This window comes from Nuphar pumila, chromosome 10 (assembly GCF_984573655.1).
Source record: "Nuphar pumila chromosome 10, dmNupPumi1.hap1.1, whole genome shotgun sequence".
In the NCBI taxonomy this organism is placed as follows: Eukaryota; Viridiplantae; Streptophyta; class Magnoliopsida; order Nymphaeales; family Nymphaeaceae; genus Nuphar; species Nuphar pumila.
This window is the reverse complement of record NC_143258.1, coordinates 64,138,904-64,162,115: the sequence shown is the minus strand read 5'-3', so window position 1 is coordinate 64,162,115 and position 23,212 is coordinate 64,138,904.

The window sequence follows — 23,212 nt, the reverse complement described above, 5'->3', positions numbered from 1 at the left end:
TCGGGATTTTCAAATCCAGTTTTTATAACCGGTCGTGATTTTCAAATTTAGTGTTATAACTGGTCGGGATTTTCAAATTTAGTGTTATAACTGGTCGGGATTTTCAAATCCAGTTTCTATAACTGTTCGGGATTTTCAAATTCAGTTTCTATAACTGGTCGGGATTTTGAAATCCAGTTTCTACAACTGGTCGGGATTTTCAATTACAGATTTATAACTGGTCGGGATTTTTAAATCCATTTTCTATAACTGGTCGGGATTTTCAAATCTAGTTTTATAATTGGTCGGGATTTTCAAATCCAGTGTTATAACTGATCAGGATTTTCAAATTCAGTTTCTATAACTCGTCGGGATTTTCAAATCTAGTTTTATAACTGGTCGGGATTTTCAAATCCAGTTTTTATAACTGGTCCGGATTTTCAAATTCAGTTTCTATAACTGGTCAGGATTTTCAAATCCAGTTTTTATAACTGGTCAGGATTTTCAAATTCAGTTTCTATAACTGATCAGGATTTTCAAATCCAGTTTTTATAACTGGTCGGGATTTTCAAATCCAGTTTTTATAACTGGTCGGGATTTTCAAATTCAGTGTTATAACTGGTCGGGATTTTCAAATCCAGTTTCTATAACTGGTCGGGATTTTCAAATCCAGTTTCTATAACAGGTCGGGATTTTCAAATCCAGTTTCTATAACTGGTCGGGATTTTCAAATTCAGTTTTTATAACTGGTCGGGATTTTCAAATCCAGTTTCTATAACTGGTCGGGATTTTCAAATCCAGTTTTATAACTGGTCGGGATTTTCAAATCTAGTTTTTATAACTGGTCGGGATTTTCAAATCCAGTTTCTATAACTGGTCGGGATTTTCAAATACAGTTTCTATAACTGGTCGGGATTTTCAAATCTAGTTTTTATAACTGGTCGGGATTTTCAAATCCAGTTTTTGTAACTGGTCGGGATTTTCAAAATTCAGTTTTTACAACTGGTCGGGATTTTCAAATCCAGTTTCTATAACTGGTCGGGATTTTCAAATCCAGTTTCTATAACTGGTCGTGATTTCCAAATCTAGTGTCATAACTGGTCGGTATTTTCAAATCCAATTTCTATAACTGGTCGGGATTTTCAAATCCAGTTTTATAACTGGTCAGGATTTTCAAATGCAGTTTCTATAACTGGTCGGGATTTTTAAATCTAGTTTTATAACTGGTTGGGATTTTCAAATCCAGATTTATAACAGGTCGGGATTTTCAAATCCAGTTGCTATAACAGGTCCGGATTTTCAAATCTAGTTTTATAATTGGTCGGGATTTTCAAATCCAGTTTTTATAACTAGTCGGGATTTTCAAATCCAGTTTCTATAACTGGTCGGGATTTTCAAATACAGTTTTATAACTGGTCCGGATTTTCAAATCCAGTTTCTATAACTGGTCGATATTTTCAAATCCAGTTTCTATAACTGGTCAGGATTTTCAAATCCAGTTTCTACAACTGGTTGGGATTTTCAAATCTAGTTTTTATAACTGGTCGGGATTTTCAAATCCAGTTTCTATAACTGGTCAAGATTTTCAAATCCAGTTTCTATAACTGGTCGGGATTTTAAAATCTAGTTTTATAACTGGTTGGGATTTTCAAATCCAGTTTCTATAACAGGTCCGGATTTTCAAATCTAGTTTTATAATTGGTCGGGATTTTCAAATCCAGTGTTATAACTGATCAGAATTTTCAAATCCAGTTTCTATAACTGGTCGGGATTTTCAAATCCAGTTTTATAACTGGTCGGGATTTTCAAATCCAGTTTTTATAACTGGTCGGGATTTTCAAATCCAGTTTCTATAACTGGTCGGGATTTTCAAATCCAGTTTCTATAACTGGTCGGGATTTTAACTCCAGTTTTTATAACTGGTCGGGATTTTCAAATCAAGTATCTATAACAAGTCAGGATTTTCAAATCTAGTTTTATAACTGGTCGGGATTTTCATATCCAGTTTTATAACTGGTCGGAATTTTCAAATCCATTTTCTATAACTGGTCGGGATTTTCAAATCTAGTTTTATAATTGGTCGGGATTTTCAAATCCAGTGTTATAACTCATCAGGATTTTCAAATTCAGTTTCTATAACTCGTCGGGATTTTCAAATCCAGTTTTATAACTGGTCGGGATTTTCAAATCCAGTTTTTATAACTGGTCGGGATTTCAAATTCAGTTTCTATAACTGGTCAGGATTTTCAAATCCAGTTTCTATAACTGGTCGGGATTTTCAAATTCAGTTTTTATAACTTGTCGGGATTTTCAAATTCAGTGTTATAACTGGTCGGGATTTTCAACTCCAGTTTTTATAACTGGTCGGGATTTTGAAATCCAGTTTTTATAACTGGTTGGGATTTTCAAATCCAGTTTTTATAACTAGTCGGGATTTTCAAATCCAGTTTCTATAACTGGTCGGGATTTTCAAATACAGTTTTATAACTGGTCCGGATTTTCAAATCCAGTTTCTATAACTGGTCGATATTTTCAAATCCAGTTTCTATAACTGGTCAGGATTTTCAAATCCAGTTTCTACAACTGGTTGGGATTTTCAAATCTAGTTTTTATAACTGGTCGGGATTTTCAAATCCAGTTTCTATAACTGGTCAAGATTTTCAAATCCAGTTTCTATAACTGGTCGGGATTTTAAAATCTAGTTTTATAACTGGTTGAGATTTTCAAATCCAGATTTATAACTGGTCGGGATTTTCAAATCCAGTTTCTATAACAGGTCCGGATTTTCAAATCTAGTTTTATAATTGGTCGGGATTTTCAAATCCAGTGTTATAACTGATCAGAATTTTCAAATCCAGTTTCTATAACTGGTCGGGATTTTCAAATCCAGTTTTATAACTGGTCGGGATTTTCAAATCCAGTTTTTATAACTGGTCGGGATTTTCAAATCCAGTTTCTATAACTGGTCGGGATTGTCAAATCCAGTTTCTATAACTGGTCGGGATTTTAACTCCAGTTTTTATAACTGGTCGGGATTTTCAAATCAAGTATCTATAACAAGTCGGGATTTTCAAATCTAGTTTTATAACTGGTCGGGATTTTCATATCCAGTTTTATAACTGGTCGGAATTTTCAAATCCATTTTCTATAACTGGTCGGGATTTTCAAATCTAGTTTTATAATTGGTCGGGATTTTCAAATCCAGTGTTATAACTCATCAGGATTTTCAAATTCAGTTTCTATAACTCGTCGGGATTTTCAAATCCAGTTTTATAACTGGTCGGGATTTTCAAATCCAGTTTTTATAACTGGTCGGGATTTCAAATTCAGTTTCTATAACTGGTCAGGATTTTCAAATCCAGTTTCTATAACTGGTCGGGATTTTCAAATTCAGTTTTTATAACTTGTCGGGATTTTCAAATTCAGTGTTATAACTGGTCGGGATTTTCAAATCCAGTTTTTATAACTGTTCGGGATTTTGAAATCCAGTTTCTATAACTGGTTGGGATTTTCAAATCCAGTTTTTATAACTAGTCGGGATTTTCAAATCCAGTTTCTATAACTGGTCGAGATTTTCAAATCCAGTTTTATAACTGGTCGGGATTTTCAAATCCAGTTTTTATAACTGGTCGGGATTTTCAAATCCAATTTCTATAACTGGTCGGGATTTTCAAATCCAGTTTTATAACTGGTCAGGATTTTCAAATGCAGTTTCTATAACTGGTCGGGATTTTTAAATCTAGTTTTATAACTGGTTGGGATTTTCAAATCCAGTTTTTATAACTAGTCGGGATTTTCAAATCCAGTTTCTATAACTGGTCGGGATTTTCAAATGCAGTTTTATAACTGGTCGGGATTTTCAAATCCAGTTTCTATAACTGGTCGATATTTTCAAATCCAGTTTCTATAACTGGTCAAGATTTTCAAATCCAGTTTCTATAACTGGTCGGGATTTTAAAATCTAGTTTTATAACTGGTTGGGATTTTCAAATCTAGATTTATAACTGGTCGGGATTTTCAAATACAGTTTCTATAACAGGTCCGGATTTTCAAATCTAGTTTTATAATTGGTCGGGATTTTCAAATCCAGTGTTATAACTGATCAGGATTTTCAAATCCAGTTTCTATAACTGGTCGGGATTTTCAAATCCAGTTTTATAACTGGTCGGGATTTTCAAATCCAGTTTTTATAACTGGTCGGGATTTTCAAATCCAGTTTCTATAACTGATCAGGATTTTCAAATCAAGTTTCTATAACTGGTCGGGATTTTCAAATCCAGTTTTTATAACCGGTCGGGATTTTCAAATTCAGTGTTATAACTGGTCGGGATTTTGAAATCCAGTTTCTATAACTGGTCGGGATTTTCAATTCCAGATTTTATAACTGGTCGGGATTTTCAAATCCAGTTTCTATAACTGGTCGGGATTTTCAAATCCAGTTTTATAATTGGTCGGGATTTTCAAATCCAGTTTTTATAACTGGTCGGGATTTTCAAATCCAGTTTTTATAACTGGTCAGGATTTTCAAATCAAGTTTCTATAACTGGTCGGGATTTTCAAATCCAATTTTTATAACCGATCGGGATTTTCAAATTTAGTGTTATAACTGGTCGGGATTTTCAAATCCAGTTTCTATAACTGGTCGGGATTTTCAAATTCAGTTTCTATAACTGGTCGGGATTTTGAAATCCAGTTTCTATAACTGGTCGGGATTTTGAAATCCAGTTTCTATAACTGGTCGGGATTTTCAATTACAGATTTATAACTGGTCGGGATTTTTAAATCCATTTTCTATAACTGGTCGGGATTTTCAAATCTAGTTTTATAATTGGTCGGGATTTTCAAATCCAGTGTTATAACTGATCAGGATTTTCAAATTCAGTTTCTATAACTCGTCGGGATTTTCAAATCTAGTTTTATAACTGGTCGGGATTTTCAAATCCAGTTTTTATAACTGGTCCGGATTTTCAAATTCAGTTTCTATAACTGGTCAGGATTTTCAAATCCAGTTTTTATAACTGGTCAGGATTTTCAAATTCAGTTTCTATAACTGATCAGGATTTTCAAATCTAGTTTTTATAACTGGTCGGGATTTTCAAATCCAGTTTTTATAACTGGTCGGGATTTTCAAATTCAGTGTTATAACTGGTCGGGATTTTCAAATCCAGTTTCTATAACTGGTCGGGATTTTCAAATACAGTTTCTATAACAGGTCGGGATTTTCAAATCCAGTTTCTATAACTAGTCGGGATTTTCAAATCCAGTTTTTATAACTGGTCGGGATTTTCAAATCCAGTTTCTATAACTGGTCGGGATTTTCAAATCCAGTTTTATAACTGGTCGGGATTTTCAAATCTAGTTTTTATAACTGGTCGGGATTTTCAAATCCAGTTTCTATAACTGGTCGGGATTTTCAAATACAGTTTCTATAACTGGTCGGGATTTTCAAATCTAGTTTTTATAACTGGTCGGGATTTTCAAATCCAGTTTTTGTAACTGGTCGGGATTTTCAAAATTCAGTTTTTACAACTGGTCGGGATTTTCAAATCCAGTTTCTATAACTGGTCGGGATTTTCAAATCCAGTTTCTATAACTGGTCGGGATTTTCAAATCCAGTTTCTATAACTGGTCGTGATTTCCAAATCTAGTGTCATAACTGGTCGGTATTTTCAAATCCAATTTCTATAACTGGTCGGGATTTTCAAATCCAGTTTTATAACTGGTCAGGATTTTCAAATGCAGTTTCTATAACTGGTCGGGATTTTTAAATCTAGTTTTATAACTGGTTGGGATTTTCAAATCCAGATTTATAACAGGTCGGGATTTTCAAATCCAGTTGCTATAACAGGTCCGGATTTTCAAATCTAGTTTTATAATTGGTCGGAATTTTCAAATCCAGTGTTATAACTGATCAGAATTTTCAAATCCAGTTTCTATAACTGGTCGGGATTTTCAAATCCAGTTTTATAACTGGTCGGGATTTTCAAATCCAGTTTTTATAACTGGCCGGGATTTTCAAATCCAGTTTCTATAACTGGTCGGGATTTTCAAATCCAGTTTCTATAACTGGTCGGGATTTTTAACTCCAGTTTTTATAACTGGTCGGAATTTTCAAATCAAGTATCTATAACAAGTCGGGATTTTCAAATCTAGTTTTATAACTGGTTGGGATTTTCATATCCAGTTTTATAACTGGTCGGAATTTTCAAATCCATTTTCTATAACTGGTCGGGATTTTCAAATCTAGTTTTATAATTGGTCGGGATTTTCAAATCCAGTGTTATAACTCATCAGGATTTTCAAATTCAGTTTCTATAACTCGTCGGGATTTTCAAATCCAGTTTTATAACTGGTCGGGATTTTCAAATCCAGTTTTTATAACTGGTCGGGATTTCAAATTCAGTTTCTATAACTGGTCAGGATTTTCAAATCCAGTTTCTATAACTGGTCGGGATTTTCAAATTCAGTTTTTATAACTTGTCGAGATTTTCAAATTCAGTGTTATAACTGGTCGGGATTTTCAACTCCAGTTTTTATAACTGGTCGGGATTTTGAAATCCAGTTTTTATAACTGGTTGGGATTTTCAAATCCAGTTTTTATAACTAGTCGGGATTTTCAAATCCAGTTTCTATAACTGGTCGGGATTTTCAAATACAGTTTTATAACTGGTCCGGATTTTCAAATCCAGTTTCTATAACTGGTCGATATTTTCAAATCCAGTTTCTATAACTGGTCAGGATTTTCAAATCCAGTTTCTATAACTGGTTGGGATTTTCAAATCTAGTTTTTATAACTGGTCGGGATTTTCAAATCCAGTTTCTATAACTGGTCAAGATTTTCAAATCCAATTTCTATAACTGGTCGGGATTTTAAAATCTAGTTTTATAACTGGTTGGGATTTTCAAATCCAGATTTATAACTGGTCGGGATTTTCAAATCCAGTTTCTATAACAGGTCCGGATTTTCAAATCTAGTTTTATAATTGGTCGGGATTTTCAAATCCAGTGTTATAACTGATCAGAATTTTCAAATCCAGTTTCTATAACTGGTCGGGATTTTCAAATCCAGTTTTATAACTGGTCGGGATTTTCAAATCCAGTTTTTATAACTGGTCGGGATTTTCAAATCCAGTTTCTATAACTGGTCGGGATTTTCAAATCCAGTTTCTATAACTGGTCGGGATTTTAACTCCAGTTTTTATAACTGGTCGGGATTTTCAAATCAAGTATCTATAACAAGTCAGGATTTTCAAATCTAGTTTTATAACTGGTCGGGATTTTCTTATCCAGTTTTATAACTGGTCGGAATTTTCAAATCCATTTTCTATAACTGGTCGGGATTTTCAAATCTAGTTTTATAATTGGTCGGGATTTTCAAATCCAGTGTTATAACTCATCAGAATTTTCAAATTCAGTTTCTATAACTCGTCGGGATTTTCAAATCCAGTTTTATAACTGGTCGGGATTTTCAAATCCAGTTTTTATAACTGGTCGGGATTTCAAATTCAGTTTCTATAACTGGTCAGGATTTTCAAATCCAGTTTCTATAACTGGTCGGGATTTTCAAATTCAGTTTTTATAACTTGTCGGGATTTTCAAATTCAGTGTTATAACTGGTCGGGATTTTCAACTCCAGTTTTTATAACTGGTCGGGATTTTGAAATCCAGTTTCTATAACTGGTTGGGATTTTCAAATCCAGTTTTTATAACTAGTGGGATTTTCAAATCCAGTTTTTATAACTAGTGGGATTTTCAAATCCAGTTTTTATAACTAGTCGGGATTTTCAAATCCAGTTTCTATAACTGGTCGGGATTTTCAAATGCAGTTTTATAACTGGTCGGGATTTTCAAATCCAGTTTCTATAACTGGTCGATATTTTCAAATCCAGTTTCTATAACTGGTCGGGATTTTAAAATCTAGTTTTATAACTGGTTGGGATTTTCAAATCTAGATTTATAACTGGTCGGGATTTTCAAATACAGTTTATATAACAGGTCCGGATTTTCAAATCTAGTTTTATAATTGGTCGGGATTTTCAAATCCAGTGTTATAACTGATCAGGATTTTCAAATCCAGTTTCTATAACTGGTCGGGATTTTCAAATCCAGTTTTATAACTGGTCGGGATTTTCAAATCCTGTTTTTATAACTGGTCGGGATTTTCAAATCCAGTTTCTATAACTGGTCAGGATTTTCAAATCAAGTTTCTATAACTGGTCGGAATTTTCAAATCCAGTTTTTATAACCGGTCGGGATTTTCAAATTCAGTGTTATAACTGGTCGGGATTTTGAAATCCAGTTTCTATAACTTGTCGGGATTTTCAATTCCAGATTTTATAACTGGTCGGGATTTTCAAATTCAGTTTCTATAACTGGTCGGGATTTTCAAATCCAGTTTTATAATTGGTCGGGATTTTCAAATCCAGTTTTTATAACTGGTCGGGATTTTCAAATCCAGTTTTTATAACTGGTCAGGATTTTCAAATCAAGTTTCTATAATTGGTCGGGATTTTCAAATCCAGTTTTTATAACCGGTCGTGATTTTCAAATTTAGTGTTATAACTGGTCGGGATTTTCAAATTTAGTGTTATAACTGGTCGGGATTTTCAAATCCAGTTTCTATAACTGTTCGGGATTTTCAAATTCAGTTTCTATAACTGGTCGGGATTTTGAAATCCAGTTTCTACAACTGGTCGGGATTTTCAATTACAGATTTATAACTGGTCGGGATTTTTAAATCCATTTTCTATAACTGGTCGGGATTTTCAAATCTAGTTTTATAATTGGTCGGGATTTTCAAATCCAGTGTTATAACTGATCAGGATTTTCAAATTCAGTTTCTATAACTCGTCGGGATTTTCAAATCTAGTTTTATAACTGGTCGGGATTTTCAAATCCAGTTTTTATAACTGGTCCGGATTTTCAAATTCAGTTTCTATAACTGGTCAGGATTTTCAAATCCAGTTTTTATAACTGGTCAGGATTTTCAAATTCAGTTTCTATAACTGATCAGGATTTTCAAATCCAGTTTTTATAACTGGTCGGGATTTTCAAATCCAGTTTTTATAACTGGTCGGGATTTTCAAATTCAGTGTTATAACTGGTCGGGATTTTCAAATCCAGTTTCTATAACTGGTCGGGATTTTCAAATCCAGTTTCTATAACAGGTCGGGATTTTCAAATCCAGTTTCTATAACTGGTCGGGATTTTCAAATTCAGTTTTTATAACTGGTCGGGATTTTCAAATCCAGTTTCTATAACTGGTCGGGATTTTCAAATCCAGTTTTATAACTGGTCGGGATTTTCAAATCTAGTTTTTATAACTGGTCGGGATTTTCAAATCCAGTTTCTATAACTGGTCGGGATTTTCAAATACAGTTTCTATAACTGGTCGGGATTTTCAAATCTAGTTTTTATAACTGGTCGGGATTTTCAAATCCAGTTTTTGTAACTGGTCGGGATTTTCAAAATTCAGTTTTTACAACTGGTCGGGATTTTCAAATCCAGTTTCTATAACTGGTCGGGATTTTCAAATCCAGTTTCTATAACTGGTCGTGATTTCCAAATCTAGTGTCATAACTGGTCGGTATTTTCAAATCCAATTTCTATAACTGGTCGGGATTTTCAAATCCAGTTTTATAACTGGTCAGGATTTTCAAATGCAGTTTCTATAACTGGTCGGGATTTTTAAATCTAGTTTTATAACTGGTTGGGATTTTCAAATCCAGATTTATAACAGGTCGGGATTTTCAAATCCAGTTGCTATAACAGGTCCGGATTTTCAAATCTAGTTTTATAATTGGTCGGGATTTTCAAATCCAGTTTTTATAACTAGTCGGGATTTTCAAATCCAGTTTCTATAACTGGTCGGGATTTTCAAATACAGTTTTATAACTGGTCCGGATTTTCAAATCCAGTTTCTATAACTGGTCGATATTTTCAAATCCAGTTTCTATAACTGGTCAGGATTTTCAAATCCAGTTTCTACAACTGGTTGGGATTTTCAAATCTAGTTTTTATAACTGGTCGGGATTTTCAAATCCAGTTTCTATAACTGGTCAAGATTTTCAAATCCAGTTTCTATAACTGGTCGGGATTTTAAAATCTAGTTTTATAACTGGTTGGGATTTTCAAATCCAGTTTCTATAACAGGTCCGGATTTTCAAATCTAGTTTTATAATTGGTCGGGATTTTCAAATCCAGTGTTATAACTGATCAGAATTTTCAAATCCAGTTTCTATAACTGGTCGGGATTTTCAAATCCAGTTTTATAACTGGTCGGGATTTTCAAATCCAGTTTTTATAACTGGTCGGGATTTTCAAATCCAGTTTCTATAACTGGTCGGGATTTTCAAATCCAGTTTCTATAACTGGTCGGGATTTTAACTCCAGTTTTTATAACTGGTCGGGATTTTCAAATCAAGTATCTATAACAAGTCAGGATTTTCAAATCTAGTTTTATAACTGGTCGGGATTTTCATATCCAGTTTTATAACTGGTCGGAATTTTCAAATCCATTTTCTATAACTGGTCGGGATTTTCAAATCTAGTTTTATAATTGGTCGGGATTTTCAAATCCAGTGTTATAACTCATCAGGATTTTCAAATTCAGTTTCTATAACTCGTCGGGATTTTCAAATCCAGTTTTATAACTGGTCGGGATTTTCAAATCCAGTTTTTATAACTGGTCGGGATTTCAAATTCAGTTTCTATAACTGGTCAGGATTTTCAAATCCAGTTTCTATAACTGGTCGGGATTTTCAAATTCAGTTTTTATAACTTGTCGGGATTTTCAAATTCAGTGTTATAACTGGTCGGGATTTTCAACTCCAGTTTTTATAACTGGTCGGGATTTTGAAATCCAGTTTTTATAACTGGTTGGGATTTTCAAATCCAGTTTTTATAACTAGTCGGGATTTTCAAATCCAGTTTCTATAACTGGTCGGGATTTTCAAATACAGTTTTATAACTGGTCCGGATTTTCAAATCCAGTTTCTATAACTGGTCGATATTTTCAAATCCAGTTTCTATAACTGGTCAGGATTTTCAAATCCAGTTTCTACAACTGGTTGGGATTTTCAAATCTAGTTTTTATAACTGGTCGGGATTTTCAAATCCAGTTTCTATAACTGGTCAAGATTTTCAAATCCAGTTTCTATAACTGGTCGGGATTTTAAAATCTAGTTTTATAACTGGTTGAGATTTTCAAATCCAGATTTATAACTGGTCGGGATTTTCAAATCCAGTTTCTATAACAGGTCCGGATTTTCAAATCTAGTTTTATAATTGGTCGGGATTTTCAAATCCAGTGTTATAACTGATCAGAATTTTCAAATCCAGTTTCTATAACTGGTCGGGATTTTCAAATCCAGTTTTATAACTGGTCGGGATTTTCAAATCCAGTTTTTATAACTGGTCGGGATTTTCAAATCCAGTTTCTATAACTGGTCGGGATTGTCAAATCCAGTTTCTATAACTGGTCGGGATTTTAACTCCAGTTTTTATAACTGGTCGGGATTTTCAAATCAAGTATCTATAACAAGTCGGGATTTTCAAATCTAGTTTTATAACTGGTCGGGATTTTCATATCCAGTTTTATAACTGGTCGGAATTTTCAAATCCATTTTCTATAACTGGTCGGGATTTTCAAATCTAGTTTTATAATTGGTCGGGATTTTCAAATCCAGTGTTATAACTCATCAGGATTTTCAAATTCAGTTTCTATAACTCGTCGGGATTTTCAAATCCAGTTTTATAACTGGTCGGGATTTTCAAATCCAGTTTTTATAACTGGTCGGGATTTCAAATTCAGTTTCTATAACTGGTCAGGATTTTCAAATCCAGTTTCTATAACTGGTCGGGATTTTCAAATTCAGTTTTTATAACTTGTCGGGATTTTCAAATTCAGTGTTATAACTGGTCGGGATTTTCAAATCCAGTTTTTATAACTGTTCGGGATTTTGAAATCCAGTTTCTATAACTGGTTGGGATTTTCAAATCCAGTTTTTATAACTAGTCGGGATTTTCAAATCCAGTTTCTATAACTGGTCGAGATTTTCAAATCCAGTTTTATAACTGGTCGGGATTTTCAAATCCAGTTTTTATAACTGGTCGGGATTTTCAAATCCAATTTCTATAACTGGTCGGGATTTTCAAATCCAGTTTTATAACTGGTCAGGATTTTCAAATGCAGTTTCTATAACTGGTCGGGATTTTTAAATCTAGTTTTATAACTGGTTGGGATTTTCAAATCCAGTTTTTATAACTAGTCGGGATTTTCAAATCCAGTTTCTATAACTGGTCGGGATTTTCAAATGCAGTTTTATAACTGGTCGGGATTTTCAAATCCAGTTTCTATAACTGGTCGATATTTTCAAATCCAGTTTCTATAACTGGTCAAGATTTTCAAATCCAGTTTCTATAACTGGTCGGGATTTTAAAATCTAGTTTTATAACTGGTTGGGATTTTCAAATCTAGATTTATAACTGGTCGGGATTTTCAAATACAGTTTCTATAACAGGTCCGGATTTTCAAATCTAGTTTTATAATTGGTCGGGATTTTCAAATCCAGTGTTATAACTGATCAGGATTTTCAAATCCAGTTTCTATAACTGGTCGGGATTTTCAAATCCAGTTTTATAACTGGTCGGGATTTTCAAATCCAGTTTTTATAACTGGTCGGGATTTTCAAATCCAGTTTCTATAACTGATCAGGATTTTCAAATCAAGTTTCTATAACTGGTCGGGATTTTCAAATCCAGTTTTTATAACCGGTCGGGATTTTCAAATTCAGTGTTATAACTGGTCGGGATTTTGAAATCCAGTTTCTATAACTGGTCGGGATTTTCAATTCCAGATTTTATAACTGGTCGGGATTTTCAAATCCAGTTTCTATAACTGGTCGGGATTTTCAAATCCAGTTTTATAATTGGTCGGGATTTTCAAATCCAGTTTTTATAACTGGTCGGGATTTTCAAATCCAGTTTTTATAACTGGTCAGGATTTTCAAATCAAGTTTCTATAACTGGTCGGGATTTTCAAATCCAATTTTTATAACCGATCGGGATTTTCAAATTTAGTGTTATAACTGGTCGGGATTTTCAAATCCAGTTTCTATAACTGGTCGGGATTTTCAAATTCAGTTTCTATAACTGGTCGGGATTTTGAAATCCAGTTTCTATAACTGGTCGGGATTTTCAATTACAGATTTATAACTGGTCGGGATTTTTAAATCCATTTTCTATAACTGGTCGGGATTTTCAAATCTAGTTTTATAATTGGTCGGGATTTTCAAATCCAGTGTTATAACTGATCAGGATTTTCAAATTCAGTTTCTATAACTCGTCGGGATTTTCAAATCTAGTTTTATAACTGGTCGGGATTTTCAAATCCAGTTTTTATAACTGGTCCGGATTTTCAAATTCAGTTTCTATAACTGGTCAGGATTTTCAAATCCAGTTTTTATAACTGGTCAGGATTTTCAAATTCAGTTTCTATAACTGATCAGGATTTTCAAATCTAGTTTTTATAACTGGTCGGGATTTTCAAATCCAGTTTTTATAACTGGTCGGGATTTTCAAATTCAGTGTTATAACTGGTCGGGATTTTCAAATCCAGTTTCTATAACTGGTCGGGATTTTCAAATACAGTTTCTATAACAGGTCGGGATTTTCAAATCCAGTTTCTATAACTAGTCGGGATTTTCAAATCCAGTTTTTATAACTGGTCGGGATTTTCAAATCCAGTTTCTATAACTGGTCGGGATTTTCAAATCCAGTTTTATAACTGGTCGGGATTTTCAAATCTAGTTTTTATAACTGGTCGGGATTTTCAAATCCAGTTTCTATAACTGGTCGGGATTTTCAAATCCAGTTTCTATAACTGGTCGGGATTTTCAAATTCAGTTTCTATAACTGGTCGGGATTTTGAAATCCAGTTTCTATAACTGGTCGGGATTTTCAATTACAGATTTATAACTGGTCGGGATTTTTAAATCCATTTTCTATAACTGGTCGGGATTTTCAAATCTAGTTTTATAATTGGTCGGGATTTTCAAATCCAGTGTTATAACTGATCAGGATTTTCAAATTCAGTTTCTATAACTCGTCGGGATTTTCAAATCTAGTTTTATAACTGGTCGGGATTTTCAAATCCAGTTTTTATAACTGGTCCGGATTTTCAAATTCAGTTTCTATAACTGGTCAGGATTTTCAAATCCAGTTTTTATAACTGGTCAGGATTTTCAAATTCAGTTTCTATAACTGATCAGGATTTTCAAATCTAGTTTTTATAACTGGTCGGGATTTTCAAATCCAGTTTTTATAACTGGTCGGGATTTTCAAATTCAGTGTTATAACTGGTCGGGATTTTCAAATCCAGTTTCTATAACTGGTCGGGATTTTCAAATACAGTTTCTATAACAGGTCGGGATTTTCAAATCCAGTTTCTATAACTAGTCGGGATTTTCAAATCCAGTTTTTATAACTGGTCGGGATTTTCAAATCCAGTTTCTATAACTGGTCGGGATTTTCAAATCCAGTTTTATAACTGGTCGGGATTTTCAAATCTAGTTTTTATAACTGGTCGGGATTTTCAAATCCAGTTTCTATAACTGGTCGGGATTTTCAAATACAGTTTCTATAACTGGTCGGGATTTTCAAATCTAGTTTTTATAACTGGTCGGGATTTTCAAATCCAGTTTTTGTAACTGGTCGGGATTTTCAAAATTCAGTTTTTACAACTGGTCGGGATTTTCAAATCCAGTTTCTATAACTGGTCGGGATTTTCAAATCCAGTTTCTATAACTGGTCGGGATTTTCAAATCCAGTTTCTATAACTGGTCGTGATTTCCAAATCTAGTGTCATAACTGGTCGGTATTTTCAAATCCAATTTCTATAACTGGTCGGGATTTTCAAATCCAGTTTTATAACTGGTCAGGATTTTCAAATGCAGTTTCTATAACTGGTCGGGATTTTTAAATCTAGTTTTATAACTGGTTGGGATTTTCAAATCTAGATTTATAACAGGTCGGGATTTTCAAATCCAGTTGCTATAACAGGTCCGGATTTTCAAATCTAGTTTTATAATTGGTCGGAATTTTCAAATCCAGTGTTATAACTGATCAGAATTTTCAAATCCAGTTTCTATAACTGGTCGGGATTTTCAAATCCAGTTTTATAACTGGTCGGGATTTTCAAATCCAGTTTTTATAACTGGCCGGGATTTTCAAATCCAGTTTCTATAACTGGTCGGGATTTTCAAATCCAGTTTCTATAACTGGTCGGGATTTTTAACTCCAGTTTTTATAACTGGTCGGAATTTTCAAATCAAGTATCTATAACAAGTCGGGATTTTCAAATCTAGTTTTATAACTGGTTGGGATTTTCATATCCAGTTTTATAACTGGTCGGAATTTTCAAATCCATTTTCTATAACTGGTCGGGATTTTCAAATCTAGTTTTATAATTGGTCGGGATTTTCAAATCCAGTGTTATAACTCATCAGGATTTTCAAATTCAGTTTCTATAACTCGTCGGGATTTTCAAATCCAGTTTTATAACTGGTCGGGATTTTCAAATCCAGTTTTTATAACTGGTCGGGATTTCAAATTCAGTTTCTATAACTGGTCAGGATTTTCAAATCCAGTTTCTATAACTGGTCGGGATTTTCAAATTCAGTTTTTATAACTTGTCGAGATTTTCAAATTCAGTGTTATAACTGGTCGGGATTTTCAACTACAGTTTTTATAACTGGTCGGGATTTTGAAATCCAGTTTTTATAACTGGTTGGGATTTTCAAATCCAGTTTTTATAACTAGTCGGGATTTTCAAATCCAGTTTCTATAACTGGTCGGGATTTTCAAATACAGTTTTATAACTGGTCCGGATTTTCAAATCCAGTTTCTATAACTGGTCGATATTTTCAAATCCAGTTTCTATAACTGGTCAGGATTTTCAAATCCAGTTTCTATAACTGGTTGGGATTTTCAAATCTAGTTTTTATAACTGGTCGGGATTTTCAAATCCAGTTTCTATAACTGGTCAAGATTTTCAAATCCAATTTCTATAACTGGTCGGGATTTTAAAATCTAGTTTTATAACTGGTTGGGATTTTCAAATCCAGATTTATAACTGGTCGGGATTTTCAAATCCAGTTTCTATAACAGGTCCGGATTTTCAAATCTAGTTTTATAATTGGTCGGGATTTTCAAATCCAGTGTTATAACTGATCAGAATTTTCAAATCCAGTTTCTATAACTGGTCGGGATTTTCAAATCCAGTTTTATAACTGGTCGGGATTTTCAAATCCAGTTTTTATAACTGGTCGGGATTTTCAAATCCAGTTTCTATAACTGGTCGGGATTTTCAAATCCAGTTTCTATAACTGGTCGGGATTTTAACTCCAGTTTTTATAACTGGTCGGGATTTTCAAATCAAGTATCTATAACAAGTCAGGATTTTCAAATCTAGTTTTATAACTGGTCGGGATTTTCTTATCCAGTTTTATAACTGGTCGGAATTTTCAAATCCATTTTCTATAACTGGTCGGGATTTTCAAATCTAGTTTTATAATTGGTCGGGATTTTCAAATCCAGTGTTATAACTCATCAGAATTTTCAAATTCAGTTTCTATAACTCGTCGGGATTTTCAAATCCAGTTTTATAACTGGTCGGGATTTTCAAATCCAGTTTTTATAACTGGTCGGGATTTCAAATTCAGTTTCTATAACTGGTCAGGATTTTCAAATCCAGTTTCTATAACTGGTCGGGATTTTCAAATTCAGTTTTTATAACTTGTCGGGATTTTCAAATTCAGTGTTATAACTGGTCGGGATTTTCAACTCCAGTTTTTATAACTGGTCGGGATTTTGAAATCCAGTTTCTATAACTGGTTGGGATTTTCAAATCCAGTTTTTATAACTAGTCGGGATTTTCAAATCCAGTTTCTATAACTGGTCGAGATTTTCAAATCCAGTTTTATAACTGGTCGGGATTTTCAAATCCAGTTTTTATAACTGGTCGGGATTTTCAAATCCAATTTCTATAACTGGTCGGGATTTTCAAATCCAGTTTTATAACTGGTCAGGATTTTCAAATGCAGTTTCTATAACTGGTCGGGATTTTTAAATCTAGTTTTATAACTGGTTGGGATTTTCAAATCCAGTTTTTATAACTAGTCGGGATTTTCAAATCCAGTTTCTATAACTGGTCGGGATTTTCAAATGCAGTTTTATAACTGGTCGGGATTTTCAAATCCAGTTTCTATAACTGGTCGATATTTTCAAATCCAGTTTCTATAACTGGTCGGGATTTTAAAATCTAGTTTTATAACTGGTTGGGATTTTCAAATCTAGATTTATAACTGGTCGGGATTTTCAAATACAGTTTATATAACAGGTCCGGATTTTCAAATCTAGTTTTATAATTGGTCGGGATTTTCAAATCCAGTGTTATAACTGATCAGGATTTTCAAATCCAGTTTCTATAACTGGTCGGGATTTTCAAATCCAGTTTTATAACTGGTCGGGATTTTCAAATCCTGTTTTTATAACTGGTCGGGATTTTCAAATCCAGTTTCTATAACTGGTCAGGATTTTCAAATCAAGTTTCTATAACTGGTCGGAATTTTCAAATCCAGTTTTTATAACCGGTCGGGATTTTCAAATTCAGTGTTATAACTGGTCGGGATTTTGAAATCCAGTTTCTATAACTTGTCGGGATTTTCAATTCCAGATTTTATAACTGGTCGGGATTTTCAAATCCAGTTTCTATAACTGGTCGGGATTTTCAAATCCAGTTTTATAATTGGTCGGGATTTTCAAATCCAGTTTTTATAACTGGTCGGGATTTTCAAATCCAGTTTTTATAACTGGTCAGGATTTTCAAATCAAGTTTCTATAACTGGTCGGGATTTTCAAATCCAGTTTTTATAACCGGTCGTGATTTTCAAATTTAGTGTTATAACTGGTCGGGATTTTCAAATTTAGTGTTATAACTGGTCGGGATTTTCAAATCCAGTTTCTATAACTGTTCGGGATTTTCAAATTCAGTTTCTATAACTGGTCGGGATTTTGAAATCCAGTTTCTACAACTGGTCGGGATTTTCAATTACAGATTTATAACTGGTCGGGATTTTTAAATCCATTTTCTATAACTGGTCGGGATTTTCAAATCTAGTTTTATAATTGGTCGGGATTTTCAAATCCAGTGTTATAACTGATCAGGATTTTCAAATTCAGTTTCTATAACTCGTCGGGATTTTCAAATCTAGTTTTATAACTGGTCGGGATTTTCAAATCCAGTTTTTATAACTGGTCCGGATTTTCAAATTCAGTTTCTATAACTGGTCAGGATTTTCAAATCCAGTTTTTATAACTGGTCAGGATTTTCAAATTCAGTTTCTATAACTGATCAGGATTTTCAAATCCAGTTTTTATAACTGGTCGGGATTTTCAAATCCAGTTTTTATAACTGGTCGGGATTTTCAAATTCAGTGTTATAACTGGTCGGGATTTTCAAATCCAGTTTCTATAACTGGTCGGGATTTTCAAATCCAGTTTCTATAACAGGTCGGGATTTTCAAATCCAGTTTCTATAACTGGTCGGGATTTTCAAATTCAGTTTTTATAACTGGTCGGGATTTTCAAATCCAGTTTCTATAACTGGTCGGGATTTTCAAATCCAGTTTTATAACTGGTCGGGATTTTCAAATCTAGTTTTTATAACTGGTCGGGATTTTCAAATCCAGTTTCTATAACTGGTCGGGATTTTCAAATACAGTTTCTATAACTGGTCGGGATTTTCAAATCTAGTTTTTATAACTGGTCGGGATTTTCAAATCCAGTTTTTGTAACTGGTCGGGATTTTCAAAATTCAGTTTTTACAACTGGTCGGGATTTTCAAATCCAGTTTCTATAACTGGTCGGGATTTTCAAATCCAGTTTCTATAACTGGTCGAGATTTTCAAATCCAGTTTCTATAACTGGTCGTGATTTCCAAATCTAGTGTCATAACTGGTCGGTATTTTCAAATCCAATTTCTATAACTGGTCGGGATTTTCAAATCCAGTTTTATAACTGGTCAGGATTTTCAAATGCAGTTTCTATAACTGGTCGGGATTTTTAAATCTAGTTTTATAACTGGTTGGGATTTTCAAATCCAGATTTATAACAGGTCGGGATTTTCAAATCCAGTTTCTATAACTGGTCGGGATTTTCAATTCCAGATTTTATAACTGGTCGGGATTTTCAAATCCAGTTTCTATAACTGGTCGGGATTTTCAAATCCAGTTTTATAATTGGTCGGGATTTTCAAATCCAGTTTTTATAACTGGTCGGGATTTTCAAATCCAGTTTTTATAACTGGTCAGGATTTTCAAATCAAGTTTCTATAACTGGTCGGGATTTTCAAATCCAATTTTTATAACCGGTCGGGATTTTCAAATTTAGTGTTATAACTGGTCGGGATTTTCAAATCCAGTTTCTATAACTGGTCGGGATTTTCAAATTCAGTTTCTATAACTGGTCGGGATTTTGAAATCCAGTTTCTATAACTGGTCGGGATTTTCAATTACAGATTTATACTTGGTCGGGATTTTTAAATCCATTTTCTATAACTGGTCGGGATTTTCAAATCTAGTTTTATAATTGGTCGGGATTTTCAAATCCAGTGTTATAACTGATCAGGATTTTCAAATTCAGTTTCTATAACTCGCCGGGATTTTCAAATCTAGTTTTATAACTGGTCGGGATTTTCAAATCCAGTTTTTTTAACTGGTCCGGATTTTCAAATTCAGTTTCTATAACTGGTCAGGATTTTCAAATCCAGTTTTTATAACTGGTCAGGATTTTCAAATTCAGTTTCTATAACTGATCAGGATTTTCAAATCCAGTTTTTATAACTGGTCGGGATTTTCAAATCCAGTTTTTATAACTGGTCGGGATTTTCAAATTCAGTGTTATAACTGGTCGGGATTTTCAAATCCAGTTTCTATAACTGGTCGGGATTTTCAAATACAGTTTCTATAACAGGTCAGGATTTTCAAATCCAGTTTCTATAACTAGTCGAGATTTTCAAATCCAGTTTTTATAACTGGTCGGGATTTTCAAATCCAGTTTCTATAACTGGTCGGGATTTTCAAATCCAGTTTTATAACTGGTCGGGATTTTCAAATCTAGTTTTTATAACTGGTCGGGATTTTCAAATCCAGTTTCTATAACTGGTCGGGATTTTCAAATACAGTTTCTATAACTGGTCGGGATTTTCAAATCTAGTTTTTATAACTGGTCGGGATTTTCAAATCCAGTTTTTGTAACTGGTCGGGATTTTCAAAATTCAGTTTTTACAACTGGTCGGGATTTTCAAATCCAGTTTCTATAACTGGTCGGGATTTTCAAATCCAGTTTCTATAACTGGTCGGGATTTTCAAATCCAGTTTCTATAACTGGTCGTGATTTCCAAATCTAGTGTCATAACTGGTCGGTATTTTCAAATCCAATTTCTATAACTGGTCGGGATTTTCAAATCCAGTTTTATAACTGGTCAGGATTTTCAAATGCAGTTTCTATAACTGGTCGGGATTTTTAAATCTAGTTTTATAACTGGTTGGGATTTTCAAATCCAGATTTATAACAGGTCGGGATTTTCAAATCCAGTTGCTATAACAGGTCCGGATTTTCAAATCTAGTTTTATAATTGGTCGGGATTTTCAAATCCAGTTTTTATAACTAGTCGGGATTTTCAAATCCAGTTTCTATAACTGGTCGGGATTTTCAAATACAGTTTTATAACTGGTCCGGATTTTCAAATCCAGTTTCTATAACTGGTCGATATTTTCAAATCCAGTTTCTATAACTGGTCAGGATTTTCAAATCCAGTTTCTACAACTGGTTGGGATTTTCAAATCTAGTTTTTATAACTGGTCGGGATTTTCAAATCCAGTTTCTATAACTGGTCAAGATTTTCAAATCCAGTTTCTATAACTGGTCGGGATTTTAAAATCTAGTTTTATAACTGGTTGGGATTTTCAAATCCAGTTTCTATAACAGGTCCGGATTTTCAAATCTAGTTTTATAATTGGTCGGGATTTTCAAATCCAGTGTTATAACTGATCAGAATTTTCAAATCCAGTTTCTATAACTGGTCGGGATTTTCAAATCCAGTTTTATAACTGGTCGGGATTTTCAAATCCAGTTTTTATAACTGGTCGGGATTTTCAAATCCAGTTTCTATAACTGGTCGGGATTTTCAAATCCAGTTTCTATAACTGGTCGGGATTTTAACTCCAGTTTTTATAACTGGTCGGGATTTTCAAATCAAGTATCTATAACAAGTCAGGATTTTCAAATCTAGTTTTATAACTGGTCGGGATTTTCATATCCAGTTTTATAACTGGTCGGAATTTTCAAATCCATTTTCTATAACTGGTCGGGATTTTCAAATCTAGTTTTATAATTGGTCGGGATTTTCAAATCCAGTGTTATAACTCATCAGGATTTTCAAATTCAGTTTCTATAACTCGTCGGGATTTTCAAATCCAGTTTTATAACTGGTCGGGATTTTCAAATCCAGTTTTTATAACTGGTCGGGATTTCAAATTCAGTTTCTATAACTGGTGAGGATTTTCAAATCCAGTTTCTATAACTGGTCGGGATTTTCAAATTCAGTTTTTATAACTTGTCGGGATTTTCAAATTCAGTGTTATAACTGGTCGGGATTTTCAACTCCAGTTTTTATAACTGGTCGGGATTTTGAAATCCAGTTTCTATAACTGGTTGGGATTTTCAAATCCAGTTTTTATAACTAGTCGGGATTTTCAAATCCAGTTTCTATAACTGGTCGAGATTTTCAAATCCAGTTTTATAACTGGTCGGGATTTTCAAATCCAGTTTTTATAACTGGTCGGGATTTTCAAATCCAATTTCTATAACTGGTCGGGATTTTCAAATCCAGTTTTATAACTGGTCAGGATTTTCAAATGCAGTTTCTATAACTGGTCGGGATTTTTAAATCTAGTTTTATAACTGGTTGGGATTTTCAAATCCAGTTTTTATAACTAGTCGGGATTTTCAAATCCAGTTTCTATAACTGGTCGGGATTTTCAAATGCAGTTTTATAACTGGTCGGGATTTTCAAATCCAGTTTCTATAACTGGTCGATATTTTCAAATCCAGTTTCTATAACTGGTCAAGATTTTCAAATCCAGTTTCTATAACTGGTCGGGATTTTAAAATCTAGTTTTATAACTGGTTGGGATTTTCAAATCTAGATTTATAACTGGTCGGGATTTTCAAATACAGTTTCTATAACAGGTCCGGATTTTCAAATCTAGTTTTATAATTGGTCGGGATTTTCAAATCCAGTGTTATAACTGATCAGGATTTTCAAATCCAGTTTCTATAACTGGTCGGGATTTTCAAATCCAGTTTTATAACTGGTCGGGATTTTCAAATCCAGTTTTTATAACTAGTCGGGATTTTCAAATCCAGTTTCTATAACTGGTCAGGATTTTCAAATCAAGTTTCTATAACTGGTCGGGATTTTCAAATCCAGTTTTTATAACCGGTCGGGATTTTCAAATTCAGTGTTATAACTGGTCGGGATTTTGAAATCCAGTTTCTATAACTGGTCGGGATTTTCAATTCCAGATTTTATAACTGGTCGGGATTTTCAAATCCAGTTTCTATAACTGGTCGGGATTTTCAAATCCAGTTTTATAATTGGTCGGGATTTTCAAATCCAGTTTTTATAACTGGTCGGGATTTTCAAATCCAGTTTTTATAACTGGTCAGGATTTTCAAATCAAGTTTCTATAACTGGTCGGGATTTTCAAATCCAATTTTTATAACCGGTCGGGATTTTCAAATTTAGTGTTATAACTGGTCGGGATTTTCAAATCCAGTTTCTATAACTGGTCGGGATTTTCAAATTCAGTTTCTATAACTGGTCGGGATTTTGAAATCCAGTTTCTATAACTGGTCGGGATTTTCAATTACAGATTTATACTTGGTCGGGATTTTTAAATCCATTTTCTATAACTGGTCGGGATTTTCAAATCTAGTTTTATAATTGGTCGGGATTTTCAAATCCAGTGTTATAACTGATCAGGATTTTCAAATTCAGTTTCTATAACTCGCCGGGATTTTCAAATCTAGTTTTATAACTGGTCGGGATTTTCAAATCCAGTTTTTTTAACTGGTCCGGATTTTCAAATTCAGTTTCTATAACTGGTCA